Source organism: Arctopsyche grandis, chromosome 5 (assembly GCF_051622035.1).
Source record: "Arctopsyche grandis isolate Sample6627 chromosome 5, ASM5162203v2, whole genome shotgun sequence".
Taxonomy (NCBI): domain Eukaryota; kingdom Metazoa; phylum Arthropoda; class Insecta; order Trichoptera; family Hydropsychidae; genus Arctopsyche; species Arctopsyche grandis.
In genome coordinates this window covers 4,183,661-4,207,287 of record NC_135359.1, presented here as the reverse complement: position 1 = coordinate 4,207,287, position 23,627 = coordinate 4,183,661, and the positions used below count along the sequence as shown (strand labels likewise).

General features: G+C 32.6%; 1 protein-coding gene across 1 annotated transcript in view; it reads right to left on the bottom strand.

The window, feature by feature from the left end:
• The window catches only part of LOC143911702 (potassium voltage-gated channel protein Shaw-like), a 183,075-nt gene extending 173,380 nt beyond the window's left edge, over nucleotides 1-9,695 (bottom strand). Inside the window, exon 1 of the mRNA XM_077430707.1 lies at nucleotides 9,438-9,695. The gene's annotated coding sequence lies outside the window, so the exon portion shown is untranslated. The remainder of the gene's footprint in view (nucleotides 1-9,437) is intronic.
• Nucleotides 9,696-23,627: the final 13,932 nt, after the last annotated feature.

The following is a 23,627-nucleotide window of genomic DNA, read 5'->3' as shown; positions in this document are numbered from 1 at the left end:
CTTTCCGGACATGCACACAACAAATCCTGAAAGTTTCATCGTAATCGGTTCAGTGGTTTATCAGCCTATTCGAGACACACACACACAGACATTCATTTGTATATACATATATAGATTTATACCATATACAATATACAAATTTATACCAGGAACGCCTAACAGGTAGTTCCAATACACCTTGCTGGCCAGAAAAATTGTATATTTGATACTATGTAGTATAATTACATATCAATTAACATCCACAGAGACATCTATGGTCAAATTTGTAAATTTGCAGCATTTTTACATACCTCCTTTACGTTTCACATGGCTTTCGTGTTAGTGGTCATTTTTATCTCTTATTAAACAATTCAGCGGAATTCAGTAAATGCATATCGATTAACATCTACGGAGACATCTATGGCCAAATTTGTAAATTTGAAAAATCCAATACAATTCATCGAAATTCAAGATTGATGAAAACTCGAGATTTTGCGAGAAAAATGGTACGGTTGCAAATTTGTTGGAAGCGTTTTAATGAAAATCAGATAAATTGGCAAACTCTGATAGGAAACGATCGACCTGGAGTCAAAAATCCAAATTCTGACCAGCAGAAACCAGTGGGATTTGAATCCGTGACCACTCTGTTCAAGGCATTATATCATGTTTATCAAGGCATTATATCATTATATAGATGTTTGAAGCCTGATATTAAAACTACGTCTGCAAGTATTAGTGAATCTTCTATGGAAACGGTCGCAGTGACGTCGATGTTTGCCTCTTCTCCTACATCTGCCTGCTCAAATGGTCCTGATAGTCGTGATTCTGTTGTGACTGTGTTGGCTTCTTCTTCTGCTTCCTCTTCCGTTTCGTCTCCATTGGCTCAACCTCCGTTGGCTCAATCAAAACTGCCATTTCTTGTCTCAAAGAAAGTCACGCGCCAAACTGGGAGACCGAAAATTGGTAATTTATTACCAAAATGCACGAGGTCTCAGGACAAAGCTGGCTGCGTTTAATTCAGCCGTTTCTACTACATATTTGTGATGATATGGTAGCACTAACGGAAACATGGTTGACTTCATCATTTTTTGATGCTGAACTTTTTGATTCTTCCTGGAGGCTGCATCGTCGCGATAGAGTAGATCGACGTAGTGGTGGTGTATTATTTGCTTGTCGTGATTGGTTTCGGTCAGTCCGGATGACAAATTTTGAAACTCTTTGATATATAATAATAATAATTATTATTTTTAGTTGTTTGTGTATATATATGTTTTGTTTTTGTTATGTCTAATTTATTATTTTGTTTCTTGTCTTTTCTGTTATATTTTTGACCATTGTGGCGCATTAGGAATTCCTGTAATGCTACAACGGTCCAAACTTTAAATAAATAAATAAATAATCATCACACTTTAAAAGACGTATACATAGAATGACAAAAAACAAAAATTAATCTTACCTGAATAATAAATGTTATTTATTTACTTAATATTTATTTAATACTAATAAATGTTATTTATTTACGGCAACAACAATATTTTCTATTCATTTATTACATATTGCATGTAAAAAGCCATGCATTATTTAAATTTTAAACTCTTAAAGTTGTTGTTCAAACTATGGTTAATTCTTAAGTATTGAATGCTTCAAAAGAAAAAAATCAAAATGTTTGAAATCATTTAATAAAAATAATGAATAATAATCTATTATACGTAATATGTATTAAGAAGTAGGATAGGATTTGGTACAAGAATATTCTACGACTTTTTGTCGATGGATATTTGCCAAAACTTTAACGATTTTGATATCTTTTATGAAAACTGTACAGCTGCATTCAAACTGCTTCAGAAAATATCCCAGTTTATTTTCATAAGCTTCGAGTAACATCATCACTTCCAGTTGTTGAAACTTTATGTTTATATAACAATGTATATAATTTTATTTTACATTTTTGTACATTAAACATGAGTCGTGTGAAGGTTGCCTGCAAAGCGTTGATTATGTACTTGTAAAAACGATCTACAAAAAATCTAAAATCGATTAAATTTATATTTTATTCTAATTCATTAAGAAACCAACGCTTTGCATGATCATATGCAAGCAATATTTCATTTGGATCGATATTCGCCATTATTTTAAGCATATTATTTTTATCTCTACAATATGTTCATATAAGGTAAAAAAAAATCACAGTTCTTGTTATGAACCTTCTTAAAGTTTCTCTTATCTTTTACGAGGTATTTTCCGAAACAAAAAAATAAACTTCGACAGTATAACGCGAATTTTATATCGTATTATCGACGATACGTGGAAATAATCTCAGTTTGTTGAAGGGGCTACCGTTAAGCTCCTTAACCGTTTTGAAGTGGCTACTGGAAGCTGAAAGTCCTCGGATGACCTAATACTGGCCCTTTTCATCGGAAAAGGAAATCGACCCTCGCATTTTACGATGCTTGTTTCGGATTTTTCCATCGGAAAATTCAATTAAGTGCGGGATATTTCAAATGACTACATCATCAACAATCTATGAAGCTGTGCACCGTAATCCACAATCCAGAGTTAATTGATTGCTTATCTACTATGTGTACAAACATAGGTATGTCATCCATTGATATATGCACAGAGGAAATCGATAGACTGTGCACAATAATATCAATAATAAACAGCAGCGTGGACTAGTAATTAGCATTTTATGTTTACGAGCAGAGTGGTCACGGGTTTGAGTCCTACTAGAGTCCCGCTGCTGACCAGACCTCGGTTTTTGACCTCAGGTCAATCGTTTCTTATCAGAGTTCGCCAATTTTTTTCAACGATCTTCATTTCAACGGTACCTGTAAAATTGGCATCTCCTCTCATATCTCTCTCGTTAACATCGAGTTATTCAGCGTCTTGAGGTTCGCCAATTTGATTATAAAATGCAGTAAAAATTTCTCAATAGATGTCACTATGGATGTTTGTATGAATTCACATTGTATAAAATGCTTATGTACCTATATGTATATATTGATTGTATGGTATCTGTTTAAGTGCACTCGTCGCTTTGGAGCGATCTGTAAAGGCGAGTGTTTATGTTCTATGAAATAAAATAAGTAAAAAAATATATATGTATGTATATATATACATATTATTGAATAAATATAAACATTAATACGTATTTTTTTTTGTAGTATGTATTTGTATACCAGATTTCCTTACGTTACATTCAATAGCTTTCATACTTTGAATGAAAAGCAAATATGTAATATTTGCTTTATATTATATTGTGTTTATTGAAATCAAATCAAATATTCCAATACAGAATGAAATGAAATACATATTGAGTAAACAAGTCATATAAATATTAGAATTATTTACGGTTCATGCAACGAGGTGAAATGCTATACCTATAATATGGGTCTACCTCACGGGCCGGAATGTGAAATTACCGAAAACGCAAATATCGGAAGGCAAAGATCGAAAATCGAAAGATCATAAGTCGTAAGATCAAAAAAAAGGGTGCATGGTAAACGGTACATACTCACTTAATTTTCGCGAGCAGGATACAACAGGAACAAGAGGAACAGGCTTTTCCTCCCGTATTAATGTGCGCGCGCAGAATACGGGAGGAAAAGCCTGTTCCTCTTGTTCCTGTTGTATCCTGCTCGCGCAAATTAAGTGAGTATGTACGTTAGTATGTACCGTTTACCATCACCCTTTTTTATCTTTCGACTTAAGATCTTTCGATTTTCGATATTTGCGTTTTCGGTAAATTTACATTCCGGCCCGTCACGGAGACCACTATAATATATGTATGTATGTATTTGGTATTTTTGATAAAATCGTCATTTGTCGAACAGTGTTACTGAACCAGCAGCATGGACTAGTGTTATATCTTGCTATGGTCACACTGCTTGCTGCTGGCTAGACCTTGGTTTGTAACCAGGTTGGTCGTTTCTTATCAGAGTTTGCCAATTTTTCTGATTTTCATTGAAACGATTCCTGCAAAATTGGCTTTCCCTACTCATTTCTCTCGCAAAATCTTGAGTTATTGTTATATCTCAAGATTCACCGGGTTTCTCTCCATATACATATGTCTCTGTGGATGTTTATTGTATAAATACCATTAGCAATATCGTATATAAGTTACAAATCAGAAACCCTTCTGCGACGAGACAAACTAGCGATCTTGAAAAAAGAGAATCTGTCATTAGAAGTTGGCAACAATCTTACAAGACCAGTCTTATGGGATAAATAGCGCAGAAAACGATTCTGAATTGTCTTTAAATGATCTACATATCTGGGTTTGATAATAAGGAGACCATATGACTGAAACATACTCCATATTACTACGAACCAAACTGTTACAGAGCAATATCAGAGTATGCGGATTCTTAAAGGGCTTCGCAACTCGACAGATAAATCCCAATAGCTTATATCAGTTAGTGACTATATGGTTAAAATACTCAATAAATGACAGTTTGCGATGTTTTATAATACCCAAGTCTCTTGCACACTTTTTCGTTATAAGGTCTTCGTTATTAATATTGTAAATTAAGGTAATTATATTATGATTTCTTGAAAGTGTCAATGAGAAGCATTAGCAATTCGACGGTCTATGAGTTTTGGAATTGGTCGGAGTCCTTTAAATTGTTTTTTCTAACATTCAACTTTCAACGCAGGAAAACACTAGGCAAATGTGTTTTTCCGCAATGCAATTCCACAGTTTTCAAAATAGAATCGTTTTTTGAATGGGGATGGAGCCCTTTGAAGGTTTTTTTCTTCCAGAACCTCTATCCTCCCGAGTAACGCTTGATAGTTGTTTATTTATTTATACAGGTAAAAACCCATTTAAGTAAATTAAATAATAAAAACATATAATGAAATCTTATAATATAAAATTAACAATAAAAGAAAATAAAATTAGAAAAGATAGTAAATATTAAGGAAACACAATATTCTGAACGGATCCTATAAACCGACCAATAGTAATATTAAATATGTCAATATCCGTCTGATCAGCTAAATGTTTAAAATACCCTATGGCTGTGCAAATAAGTATTTAAAATAATATTAGTTTTCGCTATAATTGGCGAAAACAGAACAGGTTTGCGTATTCTAAAATAATTTTCTGGTGTATAGAAAGTGAATTCGCTAAGAATTGGTGGATTATAAATATTTCCACGAAGAACAAAGAAAATGTGTCGTAATAATAAAAAACGACAACGAGATTCAAGACTGACTAAACCCGTCATTCCCAAAATAAATTTGCTTGGATATAACCAAAGATAGTATCCATACATTTTATAATACATAGCGAAACCGACAGAATTGTTTGTGAACTTTTTCTAATAAATTAATATACAATCTTTTGTTAGGTGACCAAATTATGCAGTTAAACTCCAAAATGGACCTGACAAAAGAGTTGTAGAGTGAAATCATTAAACAACAAATTAAATTGCCTGATTGCAAATGCTAATGATTGGTTAGACCTATTGACAACATTTAAAATATGGTTTTTAAATGTCAAATTACTGTCAAAAAGTACACCAAGATCACTAATCATATACACCCGATTCGAATAATGCTTCGAATACTAAACTTTCCAAGCTCCAAGTAATACAAAATAAATCCCTAAAATACTTTATAATATACCCATATATACTAACAAAAAAAACTGCATGCCATAAATAATATTCCGTTTGTTACAGATATTACTAACAAACTAACCAGTAGATTATATAACATAATCACTAATAACCATACTAACACTTGTGAAGAGTCTCGGTGATTACAACAAAATGTCTATACCCTTCAGGTATAAACACAGATTACCTAAACACAATCTGCTTTAGGTCATCGACTTTAGAGAGTCTTAATATTATGTATTAGATGTATTATGAGCATTTATAAGAATTGTGAATAGGTTTTTGAGGTCTTTTTCCTATTATGCTGTACATTATTAGAATAATATAATACTATGATTAATAACAAAATTAAATTAAAATTGTAAAATAGAAAATGATCAGTAGATCAGTAGCTATTAAAATAGATATAATATGTATTGTGAACATAATTTTGTAATAATAAAAGCATTTAAAAATCAAAAAATATACACTCGATTCAGAACAATCACGTCTTTTGAATATTGGAGACTTGAGAAGTTTCGCGATCTAGTGATAATATATATATACATATAAATAATCATCTGATCGCTATCCACTCAGCCTGCCGCCATAAACCGGCCATCGAAACAAGCAATAATTCGAGGCCGTTTAATCGTCGAAAGCATAGCCAAAGGTCACGAAATCGCAGTCGTAATGTTTAAGTGCGAATTCACGTGCCGTCGATTTAACATTACACCGGGATTTCGAAGCAGACGCCTTCGTCCCAGAAATTACACACTGTGTTAATCCTGGACGATCAAAATCGTGCGGCCTAATGTGGGATTCGGCGAGGCTAATGTCGAATCCGAAACGTTAATGGACGCACATGTGTGTAACGGGGCTTAACACAGAAATTCAATTTTGGACAAAAGTACCCCGCTGAACCCCTCGACAAAGACACGACAGAAATGGACCCATGTATGTACCTAAGAAAAGAGTGGAGACGAGAGGAAAAAATAAAGCAAGAGTAAGCAGTGTTTGGTTGAATTTTCGAATGTTTTCCGATTACGGTTTATCCCTTTGTGTAGCGTCTCACCTGCGCTTTTATTTCCCTTATCCCATTCGACACAAAAAAAAACGTACACGGCAATAAAGCAGTGTCTCTTTACAGCAATTTTGTTTTTTTATACACAGTTTATAAGCTGTATAATCCAGCTCAGTGTTCAAATCCTGATTCAAGCTAAAAAAAAATTCTTCCGAAGCATGAAAATCTCCCAGTTACCCTGTTGAAAAATACTTTATGTGTGTATATTATTACTACACTAAATTCTAGAGGCGTATATACATATATATCATTATTTTTTTTATTACATTTTCTACAAAGCTACTAAGCCCAATGCGCCTTCCTGGCCAATCACAAACAATACAGCATTTTTATTACACAAGTCGCTGAATTACGAGACACTGAAAACCCAAAAATTAACGAGACATCTATTAATTGTATATAAATTTTATTGTACATTAATCATACTCAAATGGTGGTGACATAGTAGGTTGGAAGGTTTTTAGCCAATTTTTAATCGGGAACCGTTTCAACAATGAAATCAGAGAAAATTGGCAAACTCTGATAGGAAACGATCCACCTGGAGTCACAAATATTCAGGTCTGACCAGCAGCACTACAGATATGCTCAGTAAAATTCTTTTCAATCGCCTCTCGGTGTTAAGCAGAAGCTTTACGACGGAGCTATACTACTGGCTATAATGTAATATATATATATATATATATATATATATATATATATATATATATATATATATATATATATATATATATATTATCGCTTTTCTGTGTGTCTTTGTTAGTTAACGCTTGCCGTGCTATAATATTCGTTTAAATTCGACATACATATAATATGTAGGTCACAGCTAAAACACTGCCAACAAAACATACGAATATAATAACAAAAGAAAAAACTTCTATATATACTGTTTGCTAACAATGTTTCCTCTAGGCTAATAGAAGTCTCCGAGCATTTAGCGCCATCTATTGAAAATTTTATTAATTAATTAATTTTTTTATATCACTAATAATTCCAACGATAATTTTACATCCCTAAAAATTCTAACGTACAAAATAGCCGAATAATGAATTAGTAATTAAAAATTCGTGTATTGAATATCACGTTTAAGTACATATTTGCATAATGGAGTACTAAAATGACTTCATGGTAACTATTTTGCCAAATAATATACTAGTGTAGTACAATAATAGTAAAATGTAAATACATTTATCCAATTTTTTCTGCATAAATGAAAATACATATGTGCATTAAAATATAAAATATCGAAACAGGAGCAAATTATAATTCATTATCTGGTTGATACTAAAATCAAGATTGCTAATCCCCGAGTTTAATTTATTTTATCGTAATTTTAATGGTTTCCAAAAAATAATTGCGCCTTTCTATATATAATCTCATAGCAGTTTTCCACCTTTAATTCATAAATGTATTGTTATAAAATGTCATTAAAATCATAATTCCTTTCAGCTAGTTATCGGAACGGTCTCATACAAAGTTTGAACGAAATATTAATTCCCCTTATTCAATAGTTCATTGTTCCTCTCTGTACTTACATATATACATATCTATCCCAACCCCTACCCTATCATATCTGTCCAGTCCAGAAGCCATCGTAAAACTACTGAAGGGTGCTTTTCTCTAAAAAATTTAATATGACGACGCTAATGAAAGAACAATTTTTTTGGTTAAAATCCTCTGCATTGATATCATCCAAAGTTTTAATTTAAAATAAAAAATATGTTGTAGCCAAATTTTAATATTGATAAATACATAGATTTATCAATATTTATACTATCATAGTGTGCATTTGAATTTATTTTAAATGTTGAAAATATTCCCTGAATAATTCAATTAAAAAAGCTCTCGACTCTGTTTCATACAAAGCGACAAGTTAGCGCGTCCCAGAAAGCAACACATTTTAATTTTAAACAAATAAATATTAAAGTTTCGCTTTGAAGTCGCTTTTATGATCATTTCAGCATCCATAATGTCAACATTTACTATATCTGTATACACCTTTACAACGGTCTTCCTTTGTACTGTACTGAAAATAATTTTGCACGCTGAATTAAAAAAAAAAATACTGTTCGATGAAAACAACTGACGACTTTTAAAACAACACAGACAGATTTGCATTGTATCTGTCGCTCAATTGTTTTAGTTTTTTTTTATCAGTAATTTATTCGATGTAACGTCTTTGAATATTTAAACGGGCGTTGAAATGTTACAAAACAAACTTTACCATCAGCGTAGGTGATAACTTTTCTTAATTAAAAATGTAAACACTCTTTTTTCATAGCGGCGTTTTAAATATTCAAAAGAAGCCGCGTCGTACTGAAAAATGACCTTTCTTAGTTTTTTTTTTATTACTTTTAATTATATTTTTTTAGTGTGGTGTAATATTTTGTGAATTATGCTTGGAAGTTTCAGTTAACTTATACAATATTAGTGTAGTGAAAATATAGCGTTGCTAAAGCTTTGATTTATAGGCGATTTATACACGGGGGAACACCTTTGTCTGCGGTACCAAGATTGGGAAGCCCTGTGCGATAGTGTGACCGTATATTTTAACTTACGAGTCCGCAGGAGCATTAAGTTACACTTTGTTCATAGGAAATATCTCATAACCACTATTTTCAAAGGTGTCTTCCGGAAAATTTATACGCAACCCCCCCTGTCAACGGAAAACGTGCTCGGAATAATAAAAATAAGTATCAAATATTGTCTTTTTAAATCTTCAAGTTTGAATTATGTATTATTTATAGATGTGTTATGGAATATGTAATGCAATTTACCCGAAAGTGCATCTCCTGTAAGTTGTGCATTGTCTTCGACGCATGCATCGTAACAGCTCCTCGGTTGAAAGTGCACAAAAACAAACGCGAAAAACTGGAAAAACTTTTGGAAATAAAGCCGGCTTTCGATAACACTGAGTCACTGATTACAATGTGCGATGTGTCGGTTACGAATTGAATACAACGCGCTCGCTGTGTGGTGTTGATTGTGCGGGGGCGAGCGACGCCTGGCGCTTCGGCGAAGCTCCGCGCCGAACTGACTGGAGGCTGCGATCTGCGATTGCGTGCTGGTGCAGATGTGCAAAACACGTTTTCACCACCACATTCGTAGTAGTAACCAACCGGTGGGAGTCCAGAATCAGACTGGATGCTGGAGAATTTTCCGCTGCGAGTGTCGTTTCCGGTGGGACGCTGACGCGGCTGCATACGCGCGCTCGGAAAATGCGACCAAAGACCGTAGATTTTCCGTTGACCCTGCATATCAGCAGATGTGAATATGATGCTTTTTATTATTACAAATAATAGGCTAAAATTGACAATAAAATCTTAAAAATATGCTTAGTTCTTTTCCGTATATATATTGCTTTATTTATTTATTTAAGTTTGTAGCATTACAGGAATTCCTAATGCGCCACAATGGTCAAAAAAATAACAGAAAAGAAACAAAATAATAACTATAGAAATTTAAGATTGCAAAAAGAAATTTATTTGTAAATGATATTAGTATTAAACTGGTCAATTGTCGTTTCTCACTATACGCTGATGATTTAAAGCTCTATTTGAGTCTCGATTCTGAACGTTCTTGTGAGCTTTTACAAGATGATCTTAAGAGGGCTGTACACCCGAAACCTTAATTTTGTTACCGTTCCTTTCTTCGATATATATATTGAGTGTATGTATATATTGAGTGAATGCGACAATATATATCAATATATATATATATAGAGTGAATGCGACAGTTGCGCTTCGACCAGATAAAACGTATTTTAAATTGACAAAATCGAGTTTTCGTATTCTACTATTTTCTCCTCCAAAACTGGACCAATTTTTAAAAAAATTTCATCATCGGTATGAGAAAGATATTTTCTGTGCATCTTTTGGCGTATTTTTTTAAAAATCGACCGTTAAATAAGCACGCTGGACTCGTTTCGTGGGTGTAAAAAAGAGGCGATTTTATAGATTTTTGGCTGCTCCTGGCTCCTTTAAAAAATAATTAATCAAAAAAATAAAACGATAGATGCACCCCAATGGTGGATATCTATAGCATATTAAAAAATATATTCTCTAGTGCCATAATTGAGTAAGGGAGAAGAATAGTACGTTTGTATGGACAAGGTGCTGCTGTCCAGCCCTCTAAATGCTCTTCATGATTGGTCGTTAACCAACTGTTTGCCTCTTAATGTCTCCAAGTGCAAGGTTATGTGTTACTCCAGATCCAGATCCACCCCCGATCGTACCTTTCCATATCTTGTTGGTAACTTTTTATTGAACTGGATCGATTTAACTGTTGATCTTGGGGTTGCATTCCAGAGTGACCTAAATTTCTCTGTTCATATCGACTCTGTGTGTTCCTCTGTCTCACGTATGCTTGGGTTTGTCTTTCGTAATTCTCGATACTACCATAATCCCGCTGTTTTGAGATTTCTGTACAATGCTTTAGTTAGGAGTATCTTGGAATACGCCTCTATAATCTGGAATCCTTACACTAAGTCTCTATCTATGAAGCTTGAACTTGTCCAAATACGATTTCTCAGACTGCTTTATAAGGAGCAATATGGGATTTACCCATACTTATTTCCTTCTAAACTCATCATGGGTATGGTTGGCTACACTTCTCTTGACCACAGGAGGAGTGTTGCCCTCATCAAGTTCTTGTTTTCCATATTTAGAGGCTGTATCTCCTGTCCGTCTATCCTGGCTGAGTTGGGCCTTCATGCTCCAGAGAGTGTGATATGGACCCGCCATCGTCCCCTTTTTCACACTCCTTTGGCTAGAACTGTGGCATTCAGTTATTCTCCCATTCCTCGCGGATTGTTTTAATTTGTTTTTTAACTTATATTTTTTACTATTGTACTTCTTAATCTTTTTAGCACACTCGTCGCTTTGGAGCAATCTGTTAGACGAGTGTGCTTGATTATATGATTTTTGTTAAAATAAATAAATAAAATAAAATAAAAGCCAACAGTGTGGCTTAATGGTAGCGTGTATGTTTTATCAGATCATTGTTGAAACGGTTCCTTAAAATTGACAAAAATCATCTTTTCTGTTGTCACGAATCTTCGGTATTTATTGTGTGTATAATTTGTAAAAATTATGTACAAAATCTAAATCCATAGATTTCTCAATGGATTAATTCCGTGATTAATTAATTGATTGTTATTTCGTGTTCTTTGGCTTCTGGAAATACATTGATTTAAATACAGTGAAAGAGACTTTGTATGTATGTATGTATGTAAGGTTTGTTGGTAATCGAAAAACAAATCAAAGTTTTTATGACGACGATTCGATATGATTGAGTATTATCTTTTTTTCGATTTAAATAAATTTAATAAAAAAACAAATGAATATTTACTATTAGATTCGCCATGTTTAAGCTGTTTATAAATACTGAGCGAAGCTGGGTAAAACAACTAGAGTTTTATAAAATAAAAATAGGGAAAGAAAAACTGAAAAAAAAGATACCGTGTTTTTTTTTTCTATAAACTTCCTTTTTTCTTGCTTTGGAATTATAAGAAGATTTTAATGTAAATCTAATAATTAAGTAATCCGATCATGAATAGATAATATTCACTGCCTAGGGCCTCGAAGAAACAACAGAGTATATTTTAATAAAACATTTGGATTTTGTAGTACTCAAAGCTTGTAACAATTGAAAATATCTTTCAAATTTAAATAAAACTCTTTGTTTGATTGTTTTTGTTATTACAGATTAAAGAAAGGTTTGAGAATAGCCCAAGTATTATACATAAATATTTTCCAGCTTACAATAGACAATACTTCGAAGGATTTACAATTCATATTTGTATTAAGTATGCAGACAAAATATAATATTAACTCTCGATTTATAAATGATGAAAAATCTTTTTTGTATCGTAATAATTTATTAATGTATTCTATTGTATGGATACATAAGGTAGAATCTTTTGAATTTAATTTTATTATTTGGCTTCAGATATTCATTAAATATTAAATACACTCAATTTTTACTCATACCTACATACATATGTACATATTCATTATCATACAAAATATATACAAAAAATTCTCCACCTCAATAAGCGTAGATTATCGAATATTATTTTAATCTATTTGTCTGGTAGCCTGCACTGATCATTATTTTCATAATTTAATGTGATATATGGAATTTTGATCTTCTCTCTTCAATTTGGGCCTCGCAGGGATGTTTTGTATTTGCGGCTGGTTCTTATATATTGGTGCTGGCTATAGGCACAAGACATTCCCTACTTTGTATTTTATTATTATTTTATATTTTTACTTTTTTCTGCTATTGTTTTTTTATGATTATGTTTAAATGTATTTTTTTTCTGTGTATAAATTTTTATTTTTCTCATCTATCTGCATTTTTTCGACCATTATGGCGCATTAGGGACTCCTGTAATGCTACAATGGTCCAAACTTTAACTTAAATAAATAATAACAGCAGTTATCTCTTCATTGTATTTTCAGCTGAAATGTATCAGTTTATTGATTGGTCTATGTAACCCACAATGTAATCCCTCAGTTAATTTCAAAACACATTTGAATTTACAATCGATACGATTTTTGCTTCAATGACGAAGCTTATCATTATAATCACCTGCAAATCATTTTAAAGAAGATTATTCATCATTGAGTGAATGACGTAAACAAATAAACACGCATTCCTATTTTTTTTTAATTAAACTCATCCACGTAATTATTCAATACACAAAATGCGTCAATATTATATCTAGTACTACATATATACTTCTGAAACTATACCACAAATATGACTTGTGAATAGACTGGTTGATATAATATCGAAATTAATAATAGAAGCTCTCAAAATATAATGAAGCTTTTCAGCGGTTCATATATTGCATTTGAGATTCAAGTGGAATTTCAAGATTTCGTTTATGATCAAAGTATAAGTTATACATCAAGCGAATCGTACATTGTTCAATATATCACTATGTGTATTATAATGTATTGGGGAAAATGCTCTTAACTGATTCAGATATGATTTTGCGTTATATATTGATAGTAAAAATGCGTGAAACGCGCTCGGTATAAATTTCGGTGAACGTAATTTTCTTATAATTATTGTATGCCGTTTAGATAGTAAAACGTCCTATTTTATCAAAATTTATTTGTTGTGCTAATTTCTGAATGCTAATTGAATGCGATTAGCCTTTTGAATTATTCACTTTGATACAATCACATCCGCCTGTGTAGTAAAATATTGTTATATGCAGTATTTGAATTTATTACATCGCTTAATTTTATTGTGTGTGTTTTGTTTTAGATTAAATATTTAGCTTTAATTAACTAGAAAGCATTTCGTTTATTTATTTAAAGAAAATTATATATTCAAAATATATTTCATCTAAAAATTAAATTTTCTAATTAAACAGGAATTGAGAGAGAGAACGAATTGAAAAGTATATATTAGGAATAATTGTTTGCTTATTATGAATGAAGATAAATTAAACACGTAATAACCAAAGCAAAGATAATTAATTTATATAAAGAAATGACTTTGAATAAATTAATTGTAAATGAAACATTGATGTTTTTGAAATTCGAGTTAATCCGTGATGAAAGTTCGAAAGTTGAATTAAAATTTCGCATACAGCTTCAATTTAGTCTTACGGTAAATATTTATCAGTCCATTTTATTCATATAAAAGAATTCTTTTGTCTAAAAAGGCTTTCAAAAATATTATTGATCAAAAAGTAAGTAATTAATTTATAACACAAATATGCGCATAATTTTTATTTTATTTATTTACATATTAGCCACAGTGACCTTACAGAATGTTCTAACGCGTCACTATGATCAGATATATGTATGTATAAGCATGTATATATAAGAATCTATATTTTAGTTTTATAATATAGATAATACATTTTTTAACTCATATTCAAATAGTGGTGACATAGTGGGTAGGATAGTTTTTGCCAATTTGATGGAGGAACCGTTTCAACAATAAAATCAGGTAAATTGGCAAATTCTGATAGGAAACGATCGACTTTGGGTCACAAATATCCAAGTCTAACCAGCAACATTAAAGATTATACTCAGAATAAATTCTTTTCACTCACAGTCAGCTCACGGGATCGAACCCGGTGACTTCTCGTTGTTTAATATCAACGCAACAACCAAGTCATGCTGCTGACTTATAAATATGTAAATATGCTCAGAAATTTTACGTTAAAAACACTAAAAAAAATAATATTATTTATTTTTTCACAGCAGACTGGCAAGCATGTTACAAATAAAACAATTAAATATAATTCATTCAATTATGATATGGTGGTAAAATAAAATTCTTAATATTATTTATGCCTTAATTAGCTTTCGACAAAAAAGTTTGAATTAACTACGCCGTGAAGAGAATGAAGGTAATTTTGCGGATACTTTATTACCTTCATTATGAGTTTATGAGATATACATATATGTAGGTATATGTAGGCTTTCGAAAAAAAAGTCCCTTTGTTCCCACGTTGTGTAAGAGTATAGTTCATGAAATTTATTTTATACGCGGTAATTCTGACGTTTCGGATCGAATTACTGCACACAAAATCGAGATTAATTGATGTAAATTTATGCGGATAATTACCGCACGGAGTAAGAGTCAATTTGCCGCAGCAAAGCCTACCAATAGGTGACAAATTACCGGCTCGTATCTTAAAATTCAACTCCCCCAAACCCCACCGAGCCTCCCACTCTTTGCGGCTTCGTTCACCACCCGATAAATTATCCTTTTAAACGAATAACCCCGTTTACGTGCAAAGAAGAAAGGCAATTTTTTTTATTTTCGCTCCTCGTCCTCTTCGTCGCGAGACTTCCCTTTAAAAGATCGGAAAAACCTTTTCTTTTTCTTATGTTTTAAGGCGAATACCTTAAATAGCCGTCCATTGTCTTTGAACTGTCTCAATAACCAGACCTACATATGTATATATACGTCGGCTACATGTATACTAATATAATATAATAGATTTTGTGTATATGCAGTGGCGGCTCGTGGATAAGATATCTGGGGGTGCTGCGGTTGATTAAAAATAAAAATAAATGTTTATTTGGATTATATTTTACTATTAACATCAAAATGATTATATGTATTTTATTTCATTATAAAATTGATTTTTTTGTCTTTTTTCGAGAGCGTGTCGAATACTGTTGGGAGTGCAGTACCGATCAAGCTTCTAGCTGCCCCCGCGCCCCTCCTTCGCCCACTCGGCATATTCCATCGAAAACCGTACTGCACAAAATCATAAACAATGCCTCACTTTCTGATATTAGTACCGCGATGTATGATCATTATTGGATGTATCGGTGTGCGGGCGAGCTTAATACACGCTTAAATAATATTGATATTTTCATATAATATACATACATTTATGTATATAATAATATTGTTGCGTAGGGGTGGGTGGAGGATCCAAGTAAAAGCCAACAGTCGTTTCACAGCATTTATTGATGATTCAGGAGATACACGCAGTGTCACTGCTAAGTCCAGAATGAATTATATCGCCTACGTACCGCCTTATAAAGGGTAGATCTCTCAGGACGCCTAATCTGTTTACCTGTTGTATAGTCACGTATTCGGATATGTATTTCCAAGATATTGGGTCTTCCCGTACCGATTCTGAGAAATAACTAATAACGGTCATTGTTTAGCCTAAATGCACTTAGTTACTTAGTTACTGAGTCCAGATATAATCTTTGGAAGTAAGTGCATGCATTTAGTTAACCGATAACAGATATCCGTTGGTCTAAGTACAATTCGCTCAATCCACGGCGTACGTAACAATATTAAATTTTTATCAATTTCCTTGGGGGTGCTGCAGTACCGCAGTGCGTATGGACGAGCCGCCACTGTGTATATGAATTTAATTATCTGGTCACCTTTTTATTTAACCCATATTAATTGTGTTGAAAAAGTCCAACTAAAATGTATTAAATCCTTACGCTACCATTTTCCTACCTACGCCCATACTACTGTTCCCGATATTTTAAAAATCCTATCCTTTAACAATCTTTCTGTCAGGCGACGACTCACTGATGGTACATTCTTTTTAATGTCCTAAATGGTTTCCTTGATTGTTCTGATTTACTGAGTAAGGTTGGTTTCAGGATCCTAGTTAGGTATTCTAGACACGTTGCACTCTTTTCACTTAATCCTTTCAAAACCAATTCCCTAAAATATTCCTATTTACAGCGTGTTTATCGTATGCTTAATAGGGAGCTGAATGGGTTTGCTCTATTCGGTATGTCAATTCAGGACTACCATCAGGAGAGTCTTGATTGATTGATCCATTTCTATTTCTGTTATATATTTTTTTTCCAATTATATTATATCACTTTATGTTTAATTATGCATTGTCCTATTTAGTCATATTTTAGTTTTTGTTATTTAATTTTTCATTTGTTTGTCTATATGTATTATACTAGATATATTATGCATTTTGCAAAAATCAAAAATTGGGCTCAGATGTTATTATGTTATATTTATTTTTTTTATTTTTATGAATTTCTACATCTGAGGCCTGTTGATTTTTCAGTAAAAAAATAAATAATTTTCCTTGTACGTTGTAATTAATTCGCTTAATAGAGATTTCGACTCGTTTAGTTTTCTTGTAAAAATCGTGGCCTATATTACTTTCGTTGCTTTTTAAGGAAAATTGAACCGAAACTCAATTTTGCATCCCACATGTACATCCAAGATTGGTTTTATTTAATAATATCTTTTCGGTTATGTTCGTGAACACTCGTGATGGTTCTTTGAAACCTTATCAGGTCATTTCCGTCAATCATCTTTTATTCCATTCTATCTCGACTCTAATCCACACGCCCTATCTTTGTGAATTTATTTCAACGCAAACCTCCCTTACATTCTCAATTTGTGACAGCCATCTGAAAATAGAACTAGAATATACATAAACATGTATAAATTTATCGTTTAAAAAGCATTTTTAGTTTCATTAATCAATGTTTCGTGAAAAAAACAACACACAATTTTGTAAATTGGAAGTCATTTTTTTTTTCACATACATAGATATATACCAGAAAGGCCTAACAAGTAGACGCCATTGAGCCTTCCTAGACAATTGATTAATTACAACATTGAAGCATTTTTTTATAACATAAGTCGCCGTATTTCGAGACGCTGAAGGACACGAAATTAACAATTAATTAATTAATGAATTAATCCATAGAGACATCTATGGATTTAGACTTGTGCATATTTTTTTACATATTGTACACAAAACAAATTCAGATATTTGTGACATAGCGGGTAGGATGATTTTTGCCAATTTGATGAACGAACCGTTTCAACAATGAAATCAGATATATTGGCAAACTCTGATATATCGGAAACGATTGACTTGGAGTGACAAATATCCAAGTCCGACCAGCAGTATTAAATATTATCACGGGACCAATGTAGCCTGACAGGTTGCCCCAATAAAAATAGATAACAATAAAAATTGGCAATCATTCGTCTCATATAAAAAGAATCGTGTTGAATCTCATGAAACTGACCTGTTCATCAACATGACAATCAAGCAAGTCGAAATGTTCATCTATCACATTAAGAAACCGGATAGCCTTTACAAGAGACGAGTTATTGAAATCAGACGTTTTCTCAGCAATAGGTTGGAAAATTAATCGATGACGCAAAGCTCTACCGCATTCAGGCGCCCAAAATTTAAGATCCGATAAAATCGAAGGGTTGTCAATACTTCCCTTTAATACTCCAAAGAAATTTTAGAAATGGCAATAGTTCTTCTCGGCGATAGTGAGTCAAAGCCCAGCATACCTTGTAAAAAGGCAGTGGGAAATAAATAGGGGTAATATTTATATTTCCTCATATAAATGCATCTAAGAATGGAAAATCATAAAAAAAGTTTTTACAAGCACTTTTATTCGATCGAAACAATGGCACAAAAAACAATTGCTCCACAAGGAGCACATAATGTAATTAGCAAATGCACGGATAGCTGGCTTTTTTCGTAATTTATTTTTTCAGCAATTAATCAAGCTCTCAAATGAGCGTCATGTCCGCCAAAGTTGAGCGCTTTCCCTCTAGATGGCGCCATTGGGCCTAATGACGTCACTAACGGCTTGCGACCTAATGCGAAAACTCGTATTAATTGCGTGAAAATTACGAGAAAAGCGTGGAAAGCTCGACGAGCCGCTTTGATAATTCAAACCCGGCTGTTTCGAAACACCTCCGACCTAAAAATGGGAATTTCAAATATGTTTACGTGCGTGTACTTTTGAATTTGATACTGTATTAATTATTCTGACATAACCAATCATTCATTTACCAGCGTGAAACCATATTGGTATTGAAACAAAAGGTTTCAGATAATGTATCCGAAATACGAAACGTAATAAATATTACAAATTTGCATTGTTTTCATTAGAAAATCACAGAGTAAAACACAATCGGTCAATGCTCTCTAAATCTTTTCAACGGCTCTTTCAATAGTCAATGCCTTTTCATTACAGAAATCTGTTTTTATTTACTTTTATTTAACCCCATTGACACATTTTTAAATTCTTAAGTTTTGAAGAATATTATTTGAAAACCTTTGGATGCCATTAGGATTAAATAAAAAAATAAAGTTGTTAACAAAAACATGTGTATTATTACAATACATATGTACTGCATATGTATATGTATCTAAAAGAGACTAATAATATACAAATTTAAATTATAATAACATTGTAATAACTTCAGCGAGAAAAATATTTTGCCATCGTAATAATTTTATGTATGTATATTTTATTTAATAAATTGTTTTTCTCAGAATTTTAATATCCTTATTTTCCACACATTTTCATATGTACATGTATATACATATATAAGAAGCTAATACATTAAAGAGATACATCAAAACAGGTCATTTTTGCCTCTTTACATTTCATAAAATTCGTAAATTTTTCGTATTCAAATTAAAGGTAGAATTTTTTTATTTTACATACATATGTACATATATCGCAATTATCGAGTTTTCAGCATCTCGAATTTCGCTGATTCGTATAAAAATACTGCCAAGTTTTTCAGCATCTCTAATTTTAACGATTTATATAAATAAGCTCCAAAAATGTAAATTTATCAAAAATTTGACAAAAAAATAAACAATATTCTTAAAATTGTATATCGATGACTGTAATTATCCAGGAATGCGAATTGGGGTTTACCTATTAGGCCTTCCTGGTATATACATTCATATATATGGCTCTTTGGTTGTGTTTATGTTTAGCACCGACAGATTATTGGGTTCGATCCCGTGCTAATCCTTAACTGGTTAAACTTGGATATTTGTGACTCAAAGTCGATCTTTTCTTATCAGAGTTTGCCAATTAACCTGATTTTCATTGGTGAAACGGTTCCTCAAATTGCCGAAAATCATCCTACCTGCTGTCACAAATATCTGAATTTGATTTATGTATGTACAATATCTAAAAATGTATGTATGTAGTCTAAATCCATAAATGTCTCAATGGATTAATTAATGAATTCATTTTTAATGTCGTGTTCTTCAGCCTCTTGAAATACAGTGATTTATTTAATAAAAAAGCTATAATGTTTGTAATTAATTGTCCAGGATGGCGCATTGGGGTTTACTTGTCAGGCCTTCCTGATATATATGATATATATTGTTATATACCTCGCTTATCAATGTACATAGTTCACACAATAATCAAATTCACTTTCTCACATTCATATACGCGAGTAACAAGTCCATTAAAATTCCTGTAAAGGGATAGTCAGACAAGACAGGAATGCCGGATTTTGCCCAACCCAAAAGATAAAAATCATTGATATAGATCACGATTCGATCACATAAGTTAGTCATCACTAGAGTGCGGACTTAAAGCGCGCCGCTCATTGTTCAACTGTTGTAAATGCTTTGTAAAAAAGGTTCGGCAAACCGTTAAATTGTTAAAGGCATTTGCAACATTTGAACAATGAACGGCGCGCTTTGGGTCCGGGCTTTTGTCATCACCATCGAGACTCCGAGAGTGGTCGTCATTAATTTAGACCCCGCAAGTGACGGTCAGCACAGCATAGTTCTACGTATGTATATCATTGTAAATTCATCATCGTTCCATAATTAAATCTTTGATTTTTGAATATATACCAATAACATAAATGTAACGTTTTTATGATAATAAAGAAAACTGGGTTTGTTAACCAAGTAATTTAAAAAATATATAAACTGCGTTTTGGAACATGACACTATGTAAAAATAAAAAATAAAAAGTAAGTATCTAAAATAAAATGAAATATACCCAAGAAAGTTTTCAACGAGTTTTATTTTCGAAATAATGACTGGAACGTGAGAAAAATGACGATTTTCTAAAAAAAAAAGCTTCCCCATCTGAATGTGAACACCCAATGTGAGAACGTTTTGTATGGCAACTTTCGGGGGAAATGGTGACTTTGAATTATTATTAATCAGTCAAAAATAATCATAAATGACTCTTTAAACTGGGATGTATTACTATCAGCTGTTTGAGGCACAGGATTTTGCTTAATTTCTTCATACGCCGATAATTGATTACCTCGATAGGCTTTCCTCGATAAAATAAACGAAATTTTGTTATTAATCCACAAGAATAGTCGAAATGGAATTTTATTTAATTCTCATTTAAAGACAATTTAATATATTATTCCTATGAATTCAATTCAGATTCGTGTAAATACGAGTAAATAATAGTACGAGTTTTTAGCTCGTCATTTTACCGATTTAAAATTCAGCACACTTCCATACTAGCACACTAACCCTTTTAAACAAAAACGAAAAATAGTGTGGCCAGAACACTATCCCAATAAACTTGTTTCAATAGAAAATACTCAATATAAAATAGTATTAACAGTGGGGAAAAATCCCAAGTGAAGATACTTGCTTTTGACTTTTCATTTAAACTGGAAGGCTACTTAGAGAGATTTGAAAGCTAAAAAGTACTACAAATGAAAGATAAAATACTCGAATATAGATTCCAATATTCATTTTGAACAGGAAATTGACAGATTTTGAGACATCGACCGAACAACACCAAGATATAGAAAAATCGCGCGATTTAAAAAACACATATGTCTCCGAATCTCGAGCCAATCAACATTTTTTATTACCAGATTCGTGTTCACTGGGCATAGATCTATTTATGTATAAGAAAAGTCATATCTCGTCTCTGAACCAAAAAAAAAAGTCCTCATTTGTCGAACAGTGTAATTTTCCACTGAGTCCATCGATGAAAATCCAAAATTCACGTTTTCGCTCCGGCCTAATATAAATACATATATATGTATAGTTCTTAGTGAAAACTAAAACATAAATAGGACCACCGTACACACATACGTATATATGTAAATAAAGATGTTGAAATGCGATTTTTTGATTACATTATTAATAGCTCTTGCAATACATTAGCTCGTGACGTCAACGGCTTCTGACGAGCGCTTCCGATTTGACGTCCAGACACTGAATACAAAATTGGCACACATTATTTCCGATGTCGATGCAACGTAAATCGGATTTATTATCATAGCACACGTCAAAATGACGTAAATAGCAGTGCTCGGAGTAAACTGGGTGGGTGACATTCTCGAAATGCGCGCTAAAGTGTTCACACACTAGGAACTGCACTCGAGCGGTAAATGTTTCTTCCTTTTCGCGTCACGTCTGAATTGTTTCCTGCTCGTAGGGAACAATTTCCTCTGAAAGCCTTTCCAGGACACACACATGCGAAGGTGTCGACGAAGGACTTCCGATACTCTGCACAGATTCATTTCAAACACCTTATTGTGTCATCCCAGACAATCGCTTTCAAAATATATAAAACAATACGTGTAACTCTTTTAATGGTTATCAACCACATATACATACATACATAAATGAACACAAATTTGTAATTTAAATTTAAAATTCCTCCGTATGAAGTCATGTATTTTACATTTTGATGATGTTTTATAAAAAAAAGAGTGGATTTAGTCTTCTATCCATTGATGTATTATACACTAGATCCGCCCTCACGTGTTATGCTGGTGTCCCTTTTGGCGCATGCAAAATACATGGCGCATACACAGTTTCTCTTAGTAGGTAGTTAGTTACCGCTGCGTCGTAGGGAAAAAAAACCAACTTCCCCGCTAGTTAAACCCCCGCACCCCTCAGTTAGTGAAGACAAGATCTCCGACCAAAATCACACGTCAGGGCCCATCTATGTGTATTATACATCAAAAATTAAAATATGACAATAGAATTTCCGTTTTTATTGTTTCATATTTGCCTTGTGCATTTAAATTGACAATAGTTTCGTTTATTTTGGTCATTCGTCAGGCTTCATACAAAGTTTTACATATTTTTCAAATAACTTTGATGCAATTCTGCGGACTAATTGCAAGCTATCCAACATATTACTATTTTTTTTAAAGTGTCATTCTTGCTCTATTTAAAAATATAACTTATTACTTTATCTATGTATGTAGTAACAATAGATGAAGTTTTGCGATCATGCAAAAATTCGAACTCGAGATTTTGACTGATTCGAACTCAGAATCGATTACTGATCACGTTTTCATGATCTAGAAAAAACGTGTGTGTGTCTGTATGTGTGTGGGCTTGTGTGTGTGTGTGTGTGTGTGTGTGTGTGTGTGTGTGTGTGTGTGTGTGTGTGTGTGTGTGTGTGTGTGTGCCTGTGTGTGTGTCTGTGTATTTTGGGAATTTTTTGAACACCGTTAGTCCTATCGAACTGAAATTTTTTTCAAATTTTTAAGTTGACCTGAAATGGTACCTCTCCTTATAGATGTCCTCTTATTTTTAAGTTTTTGTATTCAATTATCTCCCAAACCACTAACTAAATCGGACTGAATTATTTTTTTACATTTAATAGAAATAATAATATTTATAACTTTATATTTTTATTTTAACCGGAAGTAGTACTTTGACTCTAGAGAATCGAGGTTTTTTA